The 22,143-nt window shown below is 37.2% G+C and overlaps 1 pseudogene; it reads right to left on the minus strand.

Moving 5' to 3' along the window:
• Positions 1 to 1,078: 1,078 nt before the first annotated feature.
• On the minus strand, positions 1,079 to 16,666 carry LOC101425034 (transportin-1 pseudogene; annotated as a pseudogene).
• Positions 16,667 to 22,143: the final 5,477 nt, after the last annotated feature.

Consider the following 22,143-nt stretch of genomic DNA (forward strand, 5'->3'; position numbering starts at 1 on the left):
ACTTTTTAATCTATATTCTTAAAAATTATACCCACAAATCTTAAAAAAGAATTTTAATTGCAGGATGATATCAAATTGGTAAACGTCAACACAAACTGGTGCAATATAGGTAAATGAATGCCGGTAATATTCTACGTGATGCAAGCATGCTACTCTCCCACTAATTTAAATTACTTTCAATTACTATGAGCCAGAATGCATGCCTGAACCTTAAACTGTAAATTAAAAATAACATCTTGGCCTATAAATTAAATCTAATGAAATACAGCTCTCAAATTGCACCTGCTACGCTAATGTTTTAATGCAAATTTAAGGTGTCGATTTTTAGATTAATATGCCAAATCTCATTTATTGTTCCCTCTCTGCCCACCCCACAAAGGTAAAAGGAGTGACACATTTGGCATTTCAAAGGTGCTTCATTGTCTAAATTTGTTTCATTTTATTTCCAACTTCTTTTGGGGTACCTTAGATTGTACCTTCCAAGAACCTGTTTCTATTATGGGTAGGCAAGCTGACTTTAACTATATCAGCTTTATTTGTGTAGTTCTTCATCAACATACAAAACAGGGCCCCATCATGTATAAAAACATATAAAAACTTTTAAACAAGAAAAGCTTCTTTACTGTTTGTAACCCCCATTCTTAGGTTTCCCTTAGTGCGCATTATTGTATTTTCTTCTTTTTTTATCCCTGTGCATCATTTATGTTTTTTTGATACAATTCCCCATATTTCAGAATGTACTGCTTTGTGAGTAGACAGAAATCGACTATTTTTTCCTTCTTCACATCTGGCGCAGAGATGTAATTGGAGAGAGATTTCCTTCCACAAAGGCTCCAGATGTTAAAATGTTTCCAATATCAGATTAATACAGTAACATCAACAATTTCTTCCCATCCCTTCCAGTAAGGTTGGGATTGTACTGTATGCCTTGATGGTTTACACTTCCCCTCTATAAAGGGCAACATTTTCCCTGTATGTAGAGCCTCCGTCAAAGTTTCCAAAATGGAAGGATCCCTAATTATGGGACTGGTGCCTAAGTATATGAGATTAAACACCATAAATATTTGCAAGACACTTTTTAGGGAAGAGGAAACTGATCAGAGTAATGCTTAAAATTTTCATCCCCAACTTGATTTTTAAATCTATAAAGGATTTTATAGAACATGCCCCTGAGATCATCTTTTGGGTTTATTCATGATGCAACAGCCTCACAAAAAAATTATATAAAATTTCAGATTACTCCACTGTGATTCAAGCTAATCATGATACAAATCCCATGGAATGCATGATCCTTTTCTTCATTGTCCCTTAATGTTTTTCAGAGTGGTGCACCAGAGTCTTATAAACTTCTGTAGCATAGAGGTCAAATTTTGAGGACAAAGGTAACCAAGATGACCAAATGTTATTGCTTATTCTCTAACATTGTTTTTGATCTATTGGGTTTGTTAATGATTTCTGCAAGCTAGTGTAACACCACAGGAATATAAGGATGCATCTCAATGCCCATTTGAATGGAAATTTCTCCAGTTGCCCATAAGTCATTGTTGCAGACTGACATAAACTCTGGATATAGGTTGGTTCCTAATATTGGCATGAAATCAGCTATATAAGATTTAACATGCTGAAAGCAAGCTTTTGTCAGGTCACCTAGCAATGCAAAGGAACTCTGTCAAAATTCTGGCACTTTATCCTGCATGCATTTGCACATTAGAGTCCAATGTTAATTCATGTTACTAGTTGTTCGATGTTGCCTCCAAGTCCTTTGCCCGGTCCACTGAATAAGTCATGAGCCACTACCACAAAATCTTAATCTGGATCTTCATGTTGGTCTGGTTGAGCATTATTCAGCATGGCTTATGCAAGTGTCTTCAGTACTAGTTTTACACAACACTGATACACAGGTTCACAATATGGAAGGAAGCTAAATTGCAGGACTCTGGCAACTGAAAATATGCACTCGGGTAAAGGGAAGAGATCTTTATCTTCATCCTTTAACATGCTACATTTCTGGATCAGTGGAGGCATTAGCATCTGAATATATCTTGGTTTATTTAAGAGTTATTTTACTTAATCTGCTAATGTTCTTATGGCATCATAAAGAATGAGCAGGCTCTCATGCTGGTATTTATTAAATGTGAAGACCATGATATCAAGTATATAAGTAAGGTAAAGAACAAATTCCATACAAGCCTCCTCTTCTAGCTTAGCAAAGGTACAACCTGCACTTCTTGTAATCTCTTGTTGCTAACCAGGGTATGCTCTAGGAATTTGTCATTCATTGGTTCAGGTACATATCTAGGAGTGAGCTGACTGACTATCCAGTTGTATAGTGGCTAAGAGTCCATCACATTATGAAAGATACTTTTCATCAGAGAGGCACTGGATGAGGTGAGGAATGAGCTCAGGCAAGTATGGAATCACGCCTTACATGCAACCTTCAGTAGTTGCTCCTAAGACAAAGATGCCTGATTCTTTAGCCAACCATTCATGATGAAAAAGTAGGTATTTCAAAAAGGGAAAAAAAGTGGCAAAACCTCACTATTTGTGGGAATATATTAGGGAGTAGCAGAACATTTCCTTAGATTCCAACCAGAAATTGTATCTTCACCATTGATTTCATCATCATCATCTTCCTCTTCAATTCCTTCTTCATCATGCAGCTAAGACACTGTCCATGATTGATGAAAATATGGCTTTAAATCCAGCTCACTATCAGGAATTTTCATCTTCTTCAATATCACCCTTAAGTAAGATAATATCTATATCTGAACACTTCATGCCTTTCACTAACACAAGAATCAACTTAGGAAGATGTCTTATGAGTACATCTTTTCATATTGACTGCTTAGCCAAATTTAGCCCAAATTCACAAGCTTCTAAAGTCACATTTCCATCTTGATCTTCAGTCTTCTGTAGCATGTACTCAGCTAAATTATGCATGTGAGAAAGTAGGTGATCCATTTGAAATTCCATCAGCATCACAAGAGAGTGGCACACATTTTACCATACCTCTGGTTTTTCATCACCAGCCAACACAAAAAGATTCTCTGAAAGAATCAATGTGCAATATCAGAGCTTGGGTCCAACTGAAGATAAACTGACATGAGATTTTTGGACTCAAAAAACTATAAAAACTTGTGAATCATGATGTTGACAGAATGATCTGAAGCATCACTTACTAAATTGTCAGCAGAATCTTCACATATATTCTGAATGACATCAAATGCTCCCTTACAGGTGTTGTAATCTTTAAAATCCAATAGGCTACAGAGTTTTGGAAAGAGTATGGATCAATGCTATAATTCTCCTTTGGAGGCTATGATAATAATCAAAATACCTAGAGTGGCTCTAATGAGAGGAGAGGAGTCATCAGTATTATTCAAACTCAAATATTCACTTATGATAAAGCCTATTACACCACTTGGAAAATTTTGAAATTTATTTTCATTTTAATCTTCAAGATAAAACCACTCAATGATCTTGTGGGTTTATCTTCAGATTTTAATTTTGTAAGAACAAAAACCAAGTAGTTGTTAAAATCTGGATATTGATTGAGTTGTTCCATCTTTTATTGTACAGTTCATTGGATGGTTGTGTCTGGGGACTAGAACTCCTTCAGCAACTGCAGAATTTGCTAAAGCCTTTGCTCATTCGTGTCCACTCTATCTATGTTTGCCAATCTCACATCATGTCACAGGCTTCTTTTGCTTGGACCGTCAGGGAGCCAAGAGTGCCTACATCTGCAAGCAGGAGAATTGTATCCACCATCCATATGGAATCTAAGGCCCCTCTTGATATAGTGGTGGAGTGGACATAACCATCCCAGGGTCCACAGGATGGAGGAATAGAGTTTGATTAGAGTGGACTTACTGATATTCTACCATGGAACTACTATGATTAGTAATAGAAGAAACTGTAGCATTGATGTGGAGAAAGTGGCCATGGTAGCTGCTGATGGTAGTAAGAGGGAAGAAGAGATATGATGTGGGGGCATTTTCAGGACTTGGACTTGTCCTGGGTGGTACTGCAGGGACAGATGCTGGACATCGTATGTCCTGCCATGGCCCACTGGGTGGACTGGGGGGGAGTGTAAACTACAATGTAAACCATTATCCACATGGTGGAGCAGTGCTCCAAAATGTATTCACCAAATGCAATGAATGTCCCATGATGTTGAAAGAGGTTGTTGATGTGGGAGGAATAGGGTAAAGGGGGTGGGGGGTATAAGGGGACCTCTTATATTTTTTTAATGTAACATTTAAAAAAAATAAAGAGCGAAACAAAATCAATAGTGGAAGACTTCTATAAAAAAAAAAAAAGAAGGCAGGGACCTATCTAAAGGAGCTGCTTTGGATATATAATGAATTGGAAGATGCTCTGTGTCATCTAAGGGGGTACTGGAAATATAAAGAAGCCAAAGGAAAGCCATGAGCTGCCCACCCCCTGTGGCTGGAAATGGCACATATACCCCACCCTTGGGGCAATTAGCCTCCAACTCCCAGACTCCAGCCTGCCAAGAGACTGGGAGGGGTCATTCCCTGGGAGGAAGAAGGGTCTGGCAGAAATTAGAGAGTAGTTTCTTTGAGATATGTTTGGCCAAATGAGTCCACTTTGAATCTCAGAAGGAAACCCAACCAGATGGGGAGTGAGAGGGAGCATTTGTTTAGGTAGGCTGTCATGCCCAGCCACCTGGGGAGAGAAAGCCATCAGATTAGAGAAGGGACAGGTGCCTAATAAGCAGGAACATAGCAAGCTGTAGAAATCTAAAAATGCCTGGGGGAAGAGGTTAGATAGCTCTCTGAAGAGTAATTAACCCAAGGAAGCAATTTTACTCAGTGGAGGAATTCTCACCTTACAAATACGAAGCTCCTGATTGAATTCCTGGGTTGATCAGGAGAGTGATCCACCTGGCTATCAGGCATCCAGCTGGAACACGTTGACAGAGAACATATAGACATTGTTTTTGTTTTAGACTTTCTTGGATCTGTACTTTTTAATAAAAGTTTCCTTTTTATTTTTTGTCTTTAATTTGTTTTACTTTTAACCTCTAAAACCTAGTACATCACCTGAAAAGGGAGACCGCAGGGTGACTGATGAACACCAACAGCCAGAGAAGCTCTTTTGGGGCCTAAGAGAGAAGACTCTTCTTCCTTGGTTGTTTTGGTTATTGTTGTTGTTCCTGCTGTTATTTTGTTTATGTGTTGTGTTTCCCCTTTATGTCCTCCTTTTTTACTTTTACCAATTTTTTCTACCTATGTTATTTTTTAAATTTCCTTTACTTTTCTATCTTCAGTTTTCTGTTGTTTTTCATTCATTCGTCATCTTTCTAGTTGGGCTTTCAATTTTTTATTTCTCCCTCTCACTCTTTTTCATCAGTTTTCTTTCCTTCTCTTTAATTCTTTTCTTTTCCTTTTTCATATACTGTTCCTCACTTTTTATCATTGCAGCCTTTTAATTCATTCTATATATTTTTCTCTATTTTGTTTCTCATTTCATTTTTTCTGTTAAACTTCATTTTTCTTACTCCCCTGTATATCTTATGATTTTTACTATTGTAATTATCTATTTTCCTAGATCTTTTTACAGCTCCTCTTCCACCTTTTTATTCTTATTCTTATTATCTTTATCTTATTATAACTTTCCTTTTCTCTGTTCTTAATTTTTTAAGGGAACATAGACAATGGCAAGGAAATGAATTAAAGGAATGAAGTGTCAAAGTGAAACCTTACCACACTCACAGAAATAGAAAAAAATTAAGTCCATGAGTAGTAAAAACTAACCAACTGAAAAAACCCACCAAGATAAACAGATGCCTAAACACCCAAAAAAATTACAAACCCTACTGAGAAACAGGAAGACATGGCCGAGTTTAATGAACAAACTGAAAAAAAAAAACCCACAAGAAAACATACAGAACATTGAAAAACTAATCACAGATATCCAAATAAATATCATGAATCAACTTAATGAAGTGAAAGAAAAGATTAAGAATATTAAGAAGACACTGTGTGAACATACCAAAAGAATTGTAAGTATACATGAAAAAGAAAATGGATATGATCATGATGAAAGGCACAATGAAATAAATAAAAACACACTGGAAGCACATAACAGCATATTTGAGCAGGCATAGGAAAGAATCAGTGGTGTGGAAGACAGTATATGTGATATTAGACAGTAGAAAGATATATAAAATGAAAAAATTCAGCAGGGACTTAGGAACTTGAATTACAACATGAAAAGAAAGAAAAAAAACATATGTATTATTGGTACCCAAGAGGGAGAAGAGAAGGGAAAGGGGAAAGAAGGTGGAGCAAATAATGGCTGAACATTTCCCAACTCTATTGAGGGACATGGATGTGCATGTCCGGGAAGCACACCACACCCTAAACAGTATAAATCCTAAAAGGCCTGCCACAATATATATATATTCATCAGGTTGTCCAATGGTCAAGACAAACAGAGAAAACTGAAATCAGCAAGAAAAAAGGGAACCATCACATACAAGGGAAGCTTGATGACATTAAGTGCTGAATTCACATCTAAAACCATGGGAGTAAGAAGGCAGTGGTATGACATAGTTAGGATACTGAACAAAAAACATAAACAAAAACAAAAAACTACCAGCCACAAATTCTCTATCCAGCAAAGCCTGACATCCAAAAATGAGCCTCAAAATATTCACAGATAAACAGAAATTAAGGGGGTTTGTCAATAAGAACCTACACTTCAAGAAATATTAAATGGAGTTTTACAGGTTGAAAGGAAAAAACAGGAAAAAGGAAGTTGAAAGACAGTGTAAGAATAACTAAAATGATAAAAAGAAATAAAAACAACGTATGGCATACCTGCACCAAAAGAAAAAAACATGTGCCAGCTGGGCCCTGAGCTTCAGCAGAGTTTTCCAACACCTGCTCTTCAGTTCATTGAACTCCCCCAGGACAACTAACAGGAGGTGAGGATAGAAAACCACCATACCAAGAAACTGAATGAGTCTGCACTGCAAGCAAGAGAGGCCCATCCATCAGGCATATGGGACTGAAACTCCCTCTCAGTTAGAGGTGGAATGGACATCACCATCCCAGAATCCTAAGGATTGTGGGATATAATATGGACTAGAGTGGACTAACTGGTATTCTACTTCAGACTTATTGCAATTCTAGCAATGGAAGAAATTATATCATTGATGTGGAGATAGTGGCCACAGGATGTGTGAAAAGCAGGGAGAGGGATAAAAAGGTGTAATATTGGGACATTTTCAGGACTTGAACTGTCCTGAGTGACATTACAATGACAGATATGGGTCATTATATATACAGCCATAACCTATAGAATTGTGTGGGAAGGAGTGTAAACTACAATGTAAACTATAACCCATGATTAGTGGCAATGCTCCAAAATGTATTCATCAATTGCAATGAATGTACCAGATTAATGAAAGAAGTTGTTAATGTGGGGAAGAGTGGGAGATATGGGAATGGAGCATATGGAGATCCTTTATATTTTCTTATTTAATATTTTATGTAATCTAAGTATCTTTTAAAAATAAAAGTATATCAAAAAATATGTAATTCCTTGACAGTAATAACACTGAATGATAATGGCTTAATCTCTTCAATCAAGAGAGACATTATTGTAGAATGGATAAGGAAATATGACCCATCTATACTTTGTTTGCAAGAAACTCATCTTAGAACTAGGGTTACAAGAAGGCTAAAAGTGAATGGCCAGAAAGCAGTTTTCATGCAAACAATAACTGGAGAAAGGCAGGAATAGCTATACTAATATTGAAAATAATAGATTTAAATGCAAAACTATTGTGAGAAACAAAGTAGGTCACTATATATTAATAAAAGGGAAAATCTATCAAAAAGAAAGAACAATCATAAACATTCATTGACCTAACCAGGGTGAATCAAAATACATTGGGCAAATATTGGAAAAACTAAGTGGAGAAATAAATGCCTTTACAATAATAATGGGGGACTTTAATATGTCATTATTAACATTAGACAGAAATTCTTGTCAGAGAATCAATAAAGAAAGAAAGACCTTTAATAATACATTAGGGAAGTGGACTTGGCCCAGTGGTTAGGGTGTCCATCTACCACAGGGGAGGTCTGCGGCTCAAACCCTGGGCCTCCTTGACCCATGTGGAGCTGGATCACGTGCAGTGCTAATGCACTCAAGGAGTGTCATGCCAGGCAGGAGTGTCCCCTGTGTAGGAGAGCCCCACATGCAAAGAGTGCACCCTGTAAGGAGAGCCACCCAGCATGAAAGGAAGTTCAGCTTGCCCAGGAATGGCACCACACACATGGACAGCTGACACAACAAGAATGATGCAACAAAAAGAAACACAGATTCCCATGCCGCTGACAACAACAGAAGCAGACAAAGAAGAACATGCAGCCAATAGACACAGAGAACAAACAACTGGGGTGGGAGGAAGGGGAGAGAAATAAATAAATAAATCTTTAAAAAATAATAATAATACATTAGAAGATATGGACCTAATAGAAACATACAGAATATTGCACCTAAATACAAAGGGATATACATTCTTCATGAGGGTACATGGATCATTCTCTAGGATAGACCACATCCTAGGCCACTGAACATCACTCAATTAATTCAGCTGGAAATCAGTAAGGGACAGAAAAGTGGATTAGCCAAAAAGATATGGAAACAACACACATATGAATCAGTGGGTCAAGGAGGAAATCACAAAAGAAGTCAATAACTACCTTGAAACCAATGAAAATGACAACACAATTTATCAAATCCTATGTGATACAGCAAAAGCTGTACTGAGCGGGAAAGTCAAAATGATAAATGCCTATATTTTAAAAAAAGAAAGAAAGAAAATCAAAGACCTAACTGCATACCTGGAGGAATTAGAAAAAGAAAAACAAATTAACACCACAGGAAGTAGAAAGAAGGAAATAACAAAGATTAGAGCAGTGTTAAATGAAATTGAAAATAAGAAATCACTAGAAAAAAATAAAACCAAAATCTTTTTCATTGAGAAGATTAATAAAATTGACAAACTTTTACCTAGACTAAGAAAGAAAAAAAAAAAAGAGAGAGGATGCAAATACAAAAAAATAAGAAACAAGGAAGGGATATCACCATGGACCCCACTGAGTATCATAAGAGGATACTTTGAAAATTTGTATGCCAATGAAATGGATAATTTAGAGGAAATTGACAAATTCTTAGAAACACACAAACAGCCTACATTGACTAAAGGGAAATTGATGAACTCAACAGACCAATTACAATTAGGAATATTAAATTAGTCTTCAAAAACTTCCCAACTAAGGAAGGGTCCAGGGCCATATGACATCTCAGGTGAATTCTACCAAATATTCCAGAAAGAACTAACACCAGTTCTGTGTACACTCCTCTAAAAAATAGAAGTGAAGGACACATTGTCTAACTCATTCTATAATGCCAATATTACCTTAATCCAAAGCCAAAAAATATGCCATGAGAAAGGAAAACTATAGACTGATCTAATAAACCTAGATACAAAACTCCTCAAAGAAATGGTTGATAACCATATTCAACAACACATCAAAAAAATGTGCACCATGACATGCAAGGATGTTTCAACATAAGAAAATCAATGTAATACACAACATAAACAGATTGAAAGAAAAAAATCATATGATCATCTATACAGACATAGAAAAAGCTTTTGGTAAAATACAGCACATTTTCCTGCTAAAACCTCTTCAAGAGAGAGGAACACCATGTCAAATCTTATACAAAAATTAACTCAAAGTGGATCAGCATTCTAAATATAATAGCCAAAACCATGAAGACCTTGGAAGATAAAGTAAGGAAATATCTACAGGATCCTGTATCAGGAAATGATTTTATGAACTTCACAAACAAAACATGAACAAAGAAAGAAAAAAGTAGATAAATGGGAACTCCTCAGATTTAAAAACTTTTGCACCTCAAAGGAGTTAGTTAAGAAAGTGAAAAGGCAGCCTACCCAATGGGAGAAAATGTTCAATAAACATATATCTGATAAGATCACAATATCCAGTATATATAAAGAAATCATACACATTTAAAATAAAAAAACAACCCATTTTTTAAAATGGGCAAGTGATTTGAATAGCTACTTCCCCAAAGAATAAATAAAAATTGCTAAAAAGCACATGAAAAGATGCTCTACATCACTAGCTATTAGGGAAATGCAAATCAAAAATACAACGAGATACTATCACACACCTTGTAGAGTGGTGACTACTAAAAAAAAGAGGAATACAAGTGTTGGAGAGGATGTGGAGGAAATGTCATTTAAACTGGCGGAAATGTACAATGGTGCAACCATTGTGGAGGACATTTTGGCTCTTCCACAAACAATTCAATCTAGATTAGTCATATTATTCAGCAATTCCACTGCTGGGTATATCCACAGAAGAATTGAAAGCAAGGACATGAACAGATATATATACACCAATGTCCGTAGCTGCATTATACACTATTGCCAAAAGTTGGAATCAACCCAAATGTCCATCAACAATAGAATGGCTTAGCAAAATGTGGTATTATACCTGCAATGGAATATTACTCAGCTGTAAGAAGTTATACAGTACTAACAAACAGGATAACTTTGAGGACCTTGTGTTGAGTGAAGCAAGCCAGGCATTGAAGGACAACTATTACATGGCTTCACTAATATAAATTAAGTGAATGGAAAAGATTCACAGAGCTAGTTTGGAGGATAGGATTCTAGGAAATAGTAAGGGAGAAAAAAATTGTGAGTCCATGCCTATACGGATGAAATCTAGGATAGAGTGGAAGTGGAACTGTGTAGTTGTGTAGTGAAGGGACATGGCATGGTGTAGTGGTACTGTTGGGTTTGGTGGTGCCAGACTTTCAGACGGGTAGGAAGGGGAGGGAGGTTTGTATGGTCCATGGAAACTGGGGGCATAGTTGGGGAAGGGAGCAGGTGAATACTGGGTGTGGTAGGTACATAGTTGAAACTCCAATATTGGGAATTCTCTATTGGCACTATGACAAGGAAGATTTACTGGTTTAGGATGTTAAATGGGGGGTTGGGGGACAGGAAACACTGGGTACAGGCCTCTACGGAGTCTGTAAGTGATCATTTTGTCATAGTGTGTTGTATCAATGGATGGGGACCCATATAATGAGCAAGAAGGTGTTGGACTCCCATCCTGGGGAGGCCTGCTATATTCTCAAAGGAGTGGGAGTCTCTTGAGAGCTTGGGCAGTGCCTAACAGGGGAAGACAGACCAGTGTGTGAAACCCTTAGTGTTGTTGCAACTAACTATGAATCTTGTCCTACAAGGAGTGAAGCCTGGTGGTCATCATTGGCCCAAATGGTAGGGGGAGAGAGGAGTAGAACAGAAAAAACAGGAGGCATTTTTGGGGTGGTGGATGTGTTCTACATGATTTTGCAATGATGGATACAGGCTATGTTAAATTTCATCAAAAATTTATAAAAGTATATGGTCCAAAATGCAAACCATAATGTAAACCATTGACCATGATTAGTAGCTATGTTTCAATATTTGTATACCAATTGTAGCAAATTTATCATCCTCATGTAAAAAGGTTATTATTATGGGAAGGGAGAAAAGGGGGAGGATGTTGAGTATATGGGAGTCCCCTGTATTCTGTACATGGTCTTATTGTCCTGAAACTTCTTTTAATACAAAATATAAAAAGGAAGACACTGGGAGGAATAAATGGAGGAAAATAATGTCAATTTACATACAAAACAACAGATCCTTACAGTGATGAAAGTCAAAGATGTCTTAATATTTTTAAAATATTTTTTCATTCTTTTAATATCTCAACTTTTAAATTTTAGTTTCGTTTTAGTTTTTTAATTTTTTTGTATTTTATTTCATATGTCTAAATCTATCATTATTATTTCATTTTCTATTAATTGAATTTGGCTATTTTATTGGATTCAATTTTGAAGAAGTTTTGGATCACAGAAGGGTTACAACTGTGGCGGCAAAGGATCATTGGCTTGGGGTATAAGTGAAGGGAGATACATGGGAGGAAGTTCATGTGGGCATACATATAAGGCATACAAATCTGTTCAAATGTTCATGGGGCATTGTCACAGTGAGTGGAGAGTCACACAATAACCAAAGAATATAAAATTCCTATCTAGGGGAGCTCTGTCTCATTCTCTAATGGAAAAGCAAGAATCCCCTAAGTATAGAGGAAATGACTAGTGAAGGAAGATTGTCCACTGATGGGCCCTTGATATTGATGACTATGCTTATGAGCCTTTGCTCTTGAAATTGAAACATAGCTTAGTATTTAGGGTGTCTAAGAGTTTACCTACTGTGAAACTTCCTGTTGCTCAAATGTGTACTATCTCTAAGTCAAACTCAGCATATCTATGCAATAACACCCAGCATGAGATATGGCTTCCAGGGACAGGCCTCCCTGGCACCAAGGCATTGCTACCAAGTACCAACAAGCAATGCAACTAGAAAAAGAAAAGAACTTGACCAAAAATGGGAGAAGGTAAAGGCAAATGAGTTTGTATGGCTAAGACTTCAAAGTGAGTCAGGAGATCATTCCAGATATCACATTTACACATGTCTCAGCAGGATCTCATTGACAGCCAAAGTAGATACTACCCCAAATAGAGGGGCTCCTGAGGTCCATGAAGACATCCAGACACTATAGTTAGTGCAGATAGCTCAGGAGTTTTGTGGATTGTCAGTGACCTTACTTTGGAATTTATGCTCCCCAGTGTGACAGAGCTGAACTCAATTGTGTTTTCCCTACACATGGCTCTTCTGCTCTTCTATATGAACCTACAGTTAGTACTAGAGTTGATAGGTGTATGTCCAAGAGACTTAAATATTGGGGCACTCCATGTGTCAGCTAGGCCCTATATCTCAACAGAGTTGCAACACCTACTGACCAGTTCATTGGACTCACCCAGAACAACTAAACAAAGAGAAAAGGCTACACAAAATGCATACCAAGGAGTGTCCACAACTGCAAGCAAGAAAGTCCCATCCATTGGCTATATGGGATCAGAATCTCCCCTCAATTAAAGGTGGAGTGTGCCTCACCATCACAGAGTCCTCGACTTTGGGAATGAACTAAGGACTAAAGTATACTCACCAGTATTCTACTATAGACTTACTGTGATTTTAGAAATAGAATAAAGGTCATTGATGTTGAGGCAGCAGAGTCTGAAATTTCTGGGGGTAGGGAGAGGGAAAAATAGGTGTAATACAGTGGCATTTTTGGGACTTGTGAAATGTCCTGAATAATATGACAATGACAGATATAGGCTAGTATATATCCTGCCATAACCTGCAGAGTTGAGTGGGAGAAAGTATAAACTACACTGTAAACTATAACCCATGCTTAGTGGCAATGCTCCAAAATGTGCTTATCAATTTCAATGAATGTAGCACACTAATGAAAAATGTTGCCAATTTGGAGAAAGGTGGGAAGTATGGGGAGTGATAGGGAGAGGGGCATACAGGAAATCCCTGTATATTCTATGTAACATTTATGTAATCTAATTTTTTTAATTAAAAATGTTATAAAAATAAAGAAATCCTACACTTTGAAAATAAAAAGACAATCAACTCATTTTTTAAAATGGGAAAGTGATTTGAACAGATACTTTTCTAAAGAAGAAATGCAAATGGCTAAAAAGCACATGACGAGATGCTCAACATCTCTAGCTATTAGGGATATGCAAATCAAAACTACAATGAGAGACCATCTTACATCCATTAATTAGACTGGCAGCTATTGAAAAACCTGAGGACTACAAGTGTTGGAGAGGATGTGGAGGGATGGGAACCATTATCCTCTCCTTTTGGGAATGCAAAATGTTACATCCATTGTGGAGTGCACTTTGATGGTTCCTCAGGAAGCTAACTATTTACCTGCCAAATGATCCACCAGTCCTACCAATGGGTATATACACAGAAGAATTAAATGCGGGGACATGAACAGATATATGCACACCAATGTTCATAGCAGCATTATTCACTGTTGCCAAAAGTTAGAATCAGCAAATGTTCATCACCAGTTGAATGGATAAGCAAATTTTTGTATATATATATATATATACAATGAGATATTACTCAGTTATAAGAAGGAATGCAGTATTAACATATGGGATAACATGGATGAATCTTGAAAACCCTAAGTTAAGTGAAGCAAAACAGAAGGACACATATTACATGACCTCACTGATATGAATTAAGCAAATTGAGCAGACTCACAGAACTAGAGTCTGGAAGATAAGTACACAAGTGACAGAAAGGGAGGAAACCATTGTGAGCCAATGCCCATATGGGCAAAATATATTAGGTAAAATTGTGTAGTTGTGTAGTGGATGAGAATGACAGTGGTAAAGTGATAATATTGCTTTGGGCAGTGCTGGTCTTTGAGGGGGAGGGTGGGTTGTACTGTCCATGGAACTTGGGGGAGCATTGGGGAAGAGAGCAGGTGAATTCTGTGGATTTGCAGATATGTGTTGAAACTACAACATTGGGAATGTTCTCTTGGCAATATGGCAGGGGAGAGTACTAGTTTTGGTTGTTGTATGTGGGGGGCATTTGGGAGAAGGCACAACTGGGGCAGTCTTCTAAGAATTTTGTAAGTGTTCATCTTGTCATAGTTTGTTGTCTGTGAGTGGAAAGCCACAAAATTAGTGGAGTTTTTTGGGCTCCCTTCCTGGGGAGTCTTGAAATGTTCTCAGATAGAGGAGTGGGAGTCTCTCAAGTGTATAGGCAATGGAAAAAACAAACAGAAAATGAAACAATCACTGCTCCGATTCAATGCATATTGAATCAATGCATATTGATCTTGTGCCAGGAGTTCTCTTAAGTACATAGCCTTGCTCTGAGCTTAGAGAACATCACAAAGTCAAAATTTACTGTGTCCTCAGGTATTTTTGAGCATGTGTCTTTCTCTAGGCATGTGTGGCTTTCAAAATTCCCTCAATACCTATAAACACAGGGTGCCAATTTTCCCAAAGAAAACCTCCTTAGTAGATCCTCAAGAGCTAAGATGATCTATGATATGTCTTAACCATAGCCTTTGATACAATAAAAATGTGGTTGATTATTTCCCTAGTGTTCTTGCAATCAGGCCTGCAACTTGTAAGTCCATAGTATGTTCTCAGATGGGGAAGACAGAGATAAGCATCTTGGGTCTGTCCTTCAGGTTACTACCACATGGATTGTCATAGACATATGTACACTCTGATTTACAGGTAAAGTAGGCTCTGCTCCTTCCAGAACCTGGAACCCACATTGGAAGTCCTGACATGCATCTCAGAGATGTGGTATTGATCTGGAAAGAGTGTGGAAGAAGGGCTAGTAAATGTGTTACAATGCATTCCAATCCTTTATAAATTTCAATTTTTCTTGATTCAACATTCTCTTGGTTGGTGTAACTTTTTACTATTTTTCAGAATTCTGAGAAATTAGGTCTTGAAAATTTCAGCCTGCTTTTCAGGGCTCATGTAAAAGAAGAAAATCTTGATACTTTATTCTCCATAATCTTGCTCTTATCAGCCTCAAAATAGTTGACTTTTTATGAACTTCTTACATAATTATTCATCAATCCTACATATTCAATTCAAAGAACCTGTATCACCTGTCATACACACACACATATGATTAAAGCTCATTTCTATCCCATGATGAGTGCCACTTATGGCAGCAGAACCTGTAGGACTAGTTAATGCCCACTCAGAGCAAGTCCACTGCAGCAGACATCCTTACTTTAGCTTCCTCCACCTCTTTCTCAGTGACCAAGTTCTGTGGATGTTGAATTTCTCCAGCATCCATGTAGAATCTAAGCCCCCTCTTGATATAGATGTAGAGTGGACACAACCATTCTAAGGTCTACAGGATGGAGGAATAGAGTATGGATTAAAGTGGACTTACTGATATTCTATTCATGAACTATTGTGATTAGTAATCCAAGAAAATGTGGCATTGGTGTGGAGAAAGTGGCCATGGTGGCTGCTGGGGGTAGGGAGTGTGTAGGAAGAGTTGTGATGTGGGGGCATTTTTGGGGGTTGGAGTTGTCCTGGGTGGTGCTGCAGGGACAATGATCAGACACTGTATGTCCTCCCATGGCCCACTGGGTGGACTGTAGGAGAGTGTGGGCTATGGTGTGGACAATTGACCATGAGGTGCAGTGGTGCTCAGAGATATATTCATCAAGTGCAATGAATGTCTCATGATGATGGAGGAGGTTGTTGTTATGGCGGAGGAGTGGTGTGAGGGGGTTAGGGGGTATTTGTGGACCTCATATTTTTTAAATGTAACATTAAAAAAAATAAAGACAATAAAAAAATACCCCCCCGAAATATGGAATGTCATGAATAATTGCTTCATTGACAGAAAGACATCATATATTTCTCAGCTTTTGTGTTGATTTCCCTATGCAATCACCATGTACTCACCTTGTATTCAAACTGAGAACATACCTGACCAGAGGATATCGTTGGCCAGTTCCCAGAACACAGGAGCCGCAGTGGCCGGGCTGATGACCGTTTGATGGACTGGAAAGTACGGAGAGATGTGTGGGTGGCACTGAAATGTCTGAACAACAAAGCCTCCTGTTGTTTTGGGGAGAACTAGTGGCGGTGCCAGTAGGCTGAACATCTTGGGGATTGACTGACATCAACACAGACAATCAAAATGGACAATGGAAGTAACAGAAGCATGGTCCTTCCTGGAGACTCCCACTTAGGGATAGTCACAAATGTTTGGTACCTGGATCATGGAGGAGTCTGTACAGTAATGGTGCTACAGGACCAGTGAATTTAAGCAGCCTCTGTAATGCCTGTAGTGCTCTACAATCTATTATGGACATTTTCTACATTCTAACAACTATTGTGCCAATATTACAACATACAAGCTGAGTATAAACTTCACTCCAATAAAATCTCAATTACTTCATATAAGTGAACTAAGTGGAAAGAAAAGATTGTTTATTGTAAGGGTGAAGATTAAAAATTCTATAGAAGAAGGCATGGGTGTAATAAAAAAGTGCAATGATAAATGAAGGCTTCATATCAAAGTTATAGTAACAAATCATTTCATGGATTAGAAGCTATTAAAATTGGGCATATACAAAACTATCAAAACAAAGAATGAAAAGAATTTAAATAATTTACTTATATTTATTTATCATTTTGGGGCTTATTCTTCCAGTACTTTTATACAGGCTTAATTTTCTTATTCCAGTGTCAGTAGAAACTGTCTGTTCTCTCTAGTGGTAACATATCTCAGGAAGCAAGTTCCTATGGCCTAATTTAAAAGAATTCCTCTTAATGGTGTTCTGTAATACTGTGGAATAATCAGATTTGATTTAATAAGTCACTAGATTTCTTTAGAAAGCAAATGCAATGATTATAAATGGAATCAAGTGACATTAGAAATTAATGTTTATGTATTTAGTGCAAGAATTCAAATAGCTAAATAAAATATAAAACTGAGTTATAAGCTTATTAAAACATATCTTATTAAAATTTAGGTAACACTGCAAATGTTTTAACTATTATTAAAATTTACAGATTTTTTTCCATGTTTCTTAGAATTGGCCTATATGTCACATGCAAATGACATTCCTGAGTCACTTTTAGCATGGCCTGTGCAATGAGGTTTATTTCATTGCTGTGATCAAATAAAAAGACCTTTTCATGGTGATATGTCATGTGGAAATTGAGAATTGGTGAATGAAGAATATGAAACAATCTAGACTCACTGTCACAATTCTTCAGTTATCCTTGGGCTCTATGTGCTCCAATGGACACTTAATTTAAAACATTTGAAGTATATTCTGATATTCAAATGACCTAAATGAATCACTAACAGACATTTTCTTCTTATGGGATACACAAGATTATTTTTCATATGACTACTCCTGTTCTAGTCATGTAGGTAATTTCCATTCAGAGTATAGAGAAATCCCTCCTTCCTTCCTCCTGGCCTAGTTATAACACTAAACTGGAACTCTTCATGATAATGAGGGAAAATAAGAAGAAGACCTAATGGTTGGAATAAGGAGTAAGGTTTTGGAATCTCACAAAACTTTTTGTCAATTAAGTTTTTGAGCAATAATCATGGGACTCATTAAGCTAACTAGACAACTAATAACTGCTATAGAGCTCATCCTCAGATTTGTGTCTCCTGAGTATCCACCTGAATTAATCATAATGGGGCTAGTGGGAAACACCCAGAAATCAGACATCTGGTGAAAGTAAAATCCTTTGGGAAGCTGAGAGAAAAGAATTCAGTTCACCTCTGGGACTGAAAGAATTAGAGGTCCCAAAGCATTTGTAAGAGGGATGTTTCAAGAAAAATGGAAAGAGAAGCAGAAGATATTTGAATAATTATAAGGCCAGAGGTAGAAACAACCTGGCTTATTGCTTGAAGAGGCAGAACTCCTAACAGTTGAATTAGATAATTCTTTTTATCTTGTGTCAGCCAATTATTTTTAAAAACATTTCAATCTAACATAGAAAGGAAAAATTTTTCCTTTGAAAAGATGGGAATTCCCTAAAGAATTCATCCTATGAACAATCTTTGTTGTTTACATTATTCATTAATTAAGTTTGACATATATTAATTCTTGAAGCATAAAATTTGATGTGAAATACCCAGTAACTCTGCTTTGAGTCTTCTCTTCTTGCCATTATGCCCATTCCATTGTAGAAGTTTGTATTTAGAAGAAACCCTTTAATTAGCATATTTTTAAAAATATATTATATATATTTAAAATATATTAAATAAGTGTTACATAAAATTATATTACAATATGCCCCTCTCCCTACACCTCCCACATTTTCCCACATTAACAACATCCTTCATTTGTATGTTACATTCATTACAATTGATGAAAACATTTTGGAGCATTGCCATTAAGCATGGATTATAGTTTACATTGTAGTTTACACTCTCTCCTGCAAAATTTTGTAGATTATGGCAAGATATGTAATGTTCTGTATCTGTCATTATGATGTCATTCAGGACAATTTTTTTTTCCAAATTCTACTCAATTTATTCATTTTTAAAAAAGATATTACATTAAAAAAATATGAGGTCCCCATTCACCCCCACCACCCCCACCGCTTCCCTCCCCCCACAGTAACACTCTCCCCCATCATCATGTCACATTCATTGCGTCTGGTGAGTACATCTCCGGGTTTGGCTGCACCCCATGTCTCGTGTTCCACACCATAGCCCACACTTTCCCACATTCCATCCAGTGGGCCATGGGAGGACATACAACATCCGGCAATTGTCCCTGGGGCACCGCCCAGGACAACTCCAAGCAGGACAATTCTTAAGTCCCTTAAAAAAAAACCATATTATACCTGTTTTCCCTTTCCCTGCCCTCAGAACCTCCAGGGCCACTGCCTCCACATCAATGATATAACTTTTTCCATAATAAGGATTTAATTTCATTGATCACATAAAATCAAGACTTCACATAGTCCCCATCCACCTGCCCATTAAAAACAAAACAAAACAAAATTATATGACAATAAATCCAAATAATTGGTACTTCCAAGGCTTTTTATACCAAACCAACTGGCATACCACAATACTCATTCATAGCAAGGGGGTAGGTGGGAACATGGGCAATGGCATAGACAAATAACTTAGCTTTTACTAAAACAACTGAGAGGGAATCTAGGGCTGCCTTGGTGACTTGCTTTGGGATACAACAGACCAGGACACTGCTTCACAACTAACAGGAGAGTTGAGTACAGAGAGGAGGAAGCTGAAACAGGAAACTGTGAGCTACTGATCCTCCCAGTAGCTGCACAGGGCTCCCCTCCCCATCTCTGAGATATCAGATGAAGATAAAACTCCTGGCAAATGGTATCTGACTAAGAGAAAAGAGTTCTTCCTCCCTGCCAGCACCTCAAATATATTGAATGTGTCTGGGGGAGCTCTGGGTCATCTAGGAGGGAGCTAGAAATAAAAGGAAGCTGGAAAATATATTGGGTTTCTCCCACCTGTGGTTAGAAGTGGTGCTTATACCCCACTGTCAGGACAAACAGCCTAAGTAGAGCTACAGGCATCCTCCTCCAAAAGGAGTGTGGTGGTGACCTCCCTGGGAGGAGGAGGGTCTAAGAGGGTGGAGAGTGTTCCTCTTTGTGGTTATTTTAGCCAGCCGAATCCCTCTTGGGTGTCAGAAGGGACCCTGACATGACAGGGATAGGGGAGAGGGCTCTCATCAGGCAGGTTGCCATGCTTAGTAACCTAGGAAAAGAGAGGAATTATATCAGAGATGAATGATGCCTGAAGAGATCTTGTCATATGGACATATAGAACATTACAATCCTTGCCATATCTCCTCAGGCAGGTTGCCACACTTAGCAGCCTAGGTAAAGAGAGATTTATATAAGAAAGGGGGCAGAGATTACAGGGAGGGAATGGGGCTGATAGGTTTCTGAAAAGCTTTGCTAAACCAAGAAGTCCCATTAGCTCAGTGGAAGAGCTCTTGCCTAGCATATTCAAGGTCTCTGCTTTGAACCCTGGCTCCTCTCTGAGAAGCAATACATGATTATCAAGCACCCAGTGAAACTTTATGAGAGGGAACATATTGACATCCTCTTTGTATTAGTTTTTATTTGATTTCTTATTTTTTAAAAGTTTCCTTTTTTACTTTCCTTATTTTACTAAATAAAAACCAGCATGAAATCTGTAGAAGACAGGGTGCTAGGTGATTGTTGAATATCACTAGGAGTCCAAGAGAAAAGGCTGTTTTTCTATGTTTATCCTGGCTTTTTATCTTTTTCCTAGTTTCTTCCTCTTTATTTTTAAAACAAAATAAAACATAAAGTAAGTAGCTGCTGTCTTGATTTCTTGTTGTATAGCCCATTCCTTTGTTTCTCTGTTTGTTTGTTAGGTTTTCTCTCTATTATTTCCCAGTTTTCTCTACCTATGCTGTATCTTTTTCCTCCTTCATCCTTATATTTTCTGTTTGTTCTTTCATTCCACCTCTTTGGGCTTTGTCTTCAATTTTTCATGTACTCAATTCTCACTTTCTCCTTATTTCTCCATGTTTTATTTTCTCCTATTTTTTTTACTTTATTTCTCTTTTCTTCTTTCTTTTCCTTTTCCCCTCTTCTAATCATTCTGGACTTTTACATCATTCTATATTTTTCTCCATTCTGTTTCATGTTTTATTGCTTTTATTCCACTTTATGATCTTATTCTGTACTTCTTACTTGGATCAATTACTCAATTGCCTATGTCTTGTATGGTCCCTTTCCTATCTTTTACTATTATCACCATGATTACATATTTTCTCCTCCTATCTCTTCCTATTTCCCTAGTACTAATATTTTTTTCAAGGGAACATAGACAACAGCAAGAAAATAGAAGAGGAACGAAGTGTCAAAGTGAAACCTTACCACACTAAAAAACAATAAAATAAAATCATAGAGCAGAGAGAGAAGCCAATCAACTGAATAAACACACCAAGATACACAGATGACTAGATACCAACAAAAAAATACAGGCCTTTCTAAGAAACAGAAAGACATGGCCCAGTACCATGAACAAACTAAAAACCAAGAGAACATGCAGAACATGGAACAACTAATATGAGTTGTCCAATCAAATATCATAAATCAACTTAATGAAGTGAAGGAAGAGATTAAGGCTATTAAGAAGACACAGAGAATATACTGAAGAAATTCTAAACAAACTTAAAAAGATAAAGGACATGTTGGTGATGAATGGCAAAATCAAAGAAAAAAATACAACAGAAGCACACAACAGCAGATTGGAATAAGCAAAGGAAAGAACAGCAATGTGGAAGACAGTTCATATGAAATCAAACAGATAATTGAACAGATAAATAAAAGATAGAAAAATTCCAGCAGAAACTCAGAGACTTGAATGAAAACATGAAATGCATAAACATATGCATTGCAGGTATCCAAGAGGGAGAAGAGAAAGGAAGGAGACAGCAGGAGTGTTGGAGGAAATAATGGCTGAAAATTTCCCAAACCTGTTAAAGGAGATAGATGTACATATCTAAAAAGCATACATCAAACAGTATAAATCTTAACCTGTCTACTCCAAAATATATACTTGTCAAATTGTCCAGAGCTAAA

Source organism: Dasypus novemcinctus, chromosome 27, assembly GCF_030445035.2.
Source record: "Dasypus novemcinctus isolate mDasNov1 chromosome 27, mDasNov1.1.hap2, whole genome shotgun sequence".
NCBI lineage: Eukaryota > Metazoa > Chordata > Mammalia > Cingulata > Dasypodidae > Dasypus > Dasypus novemcinctus.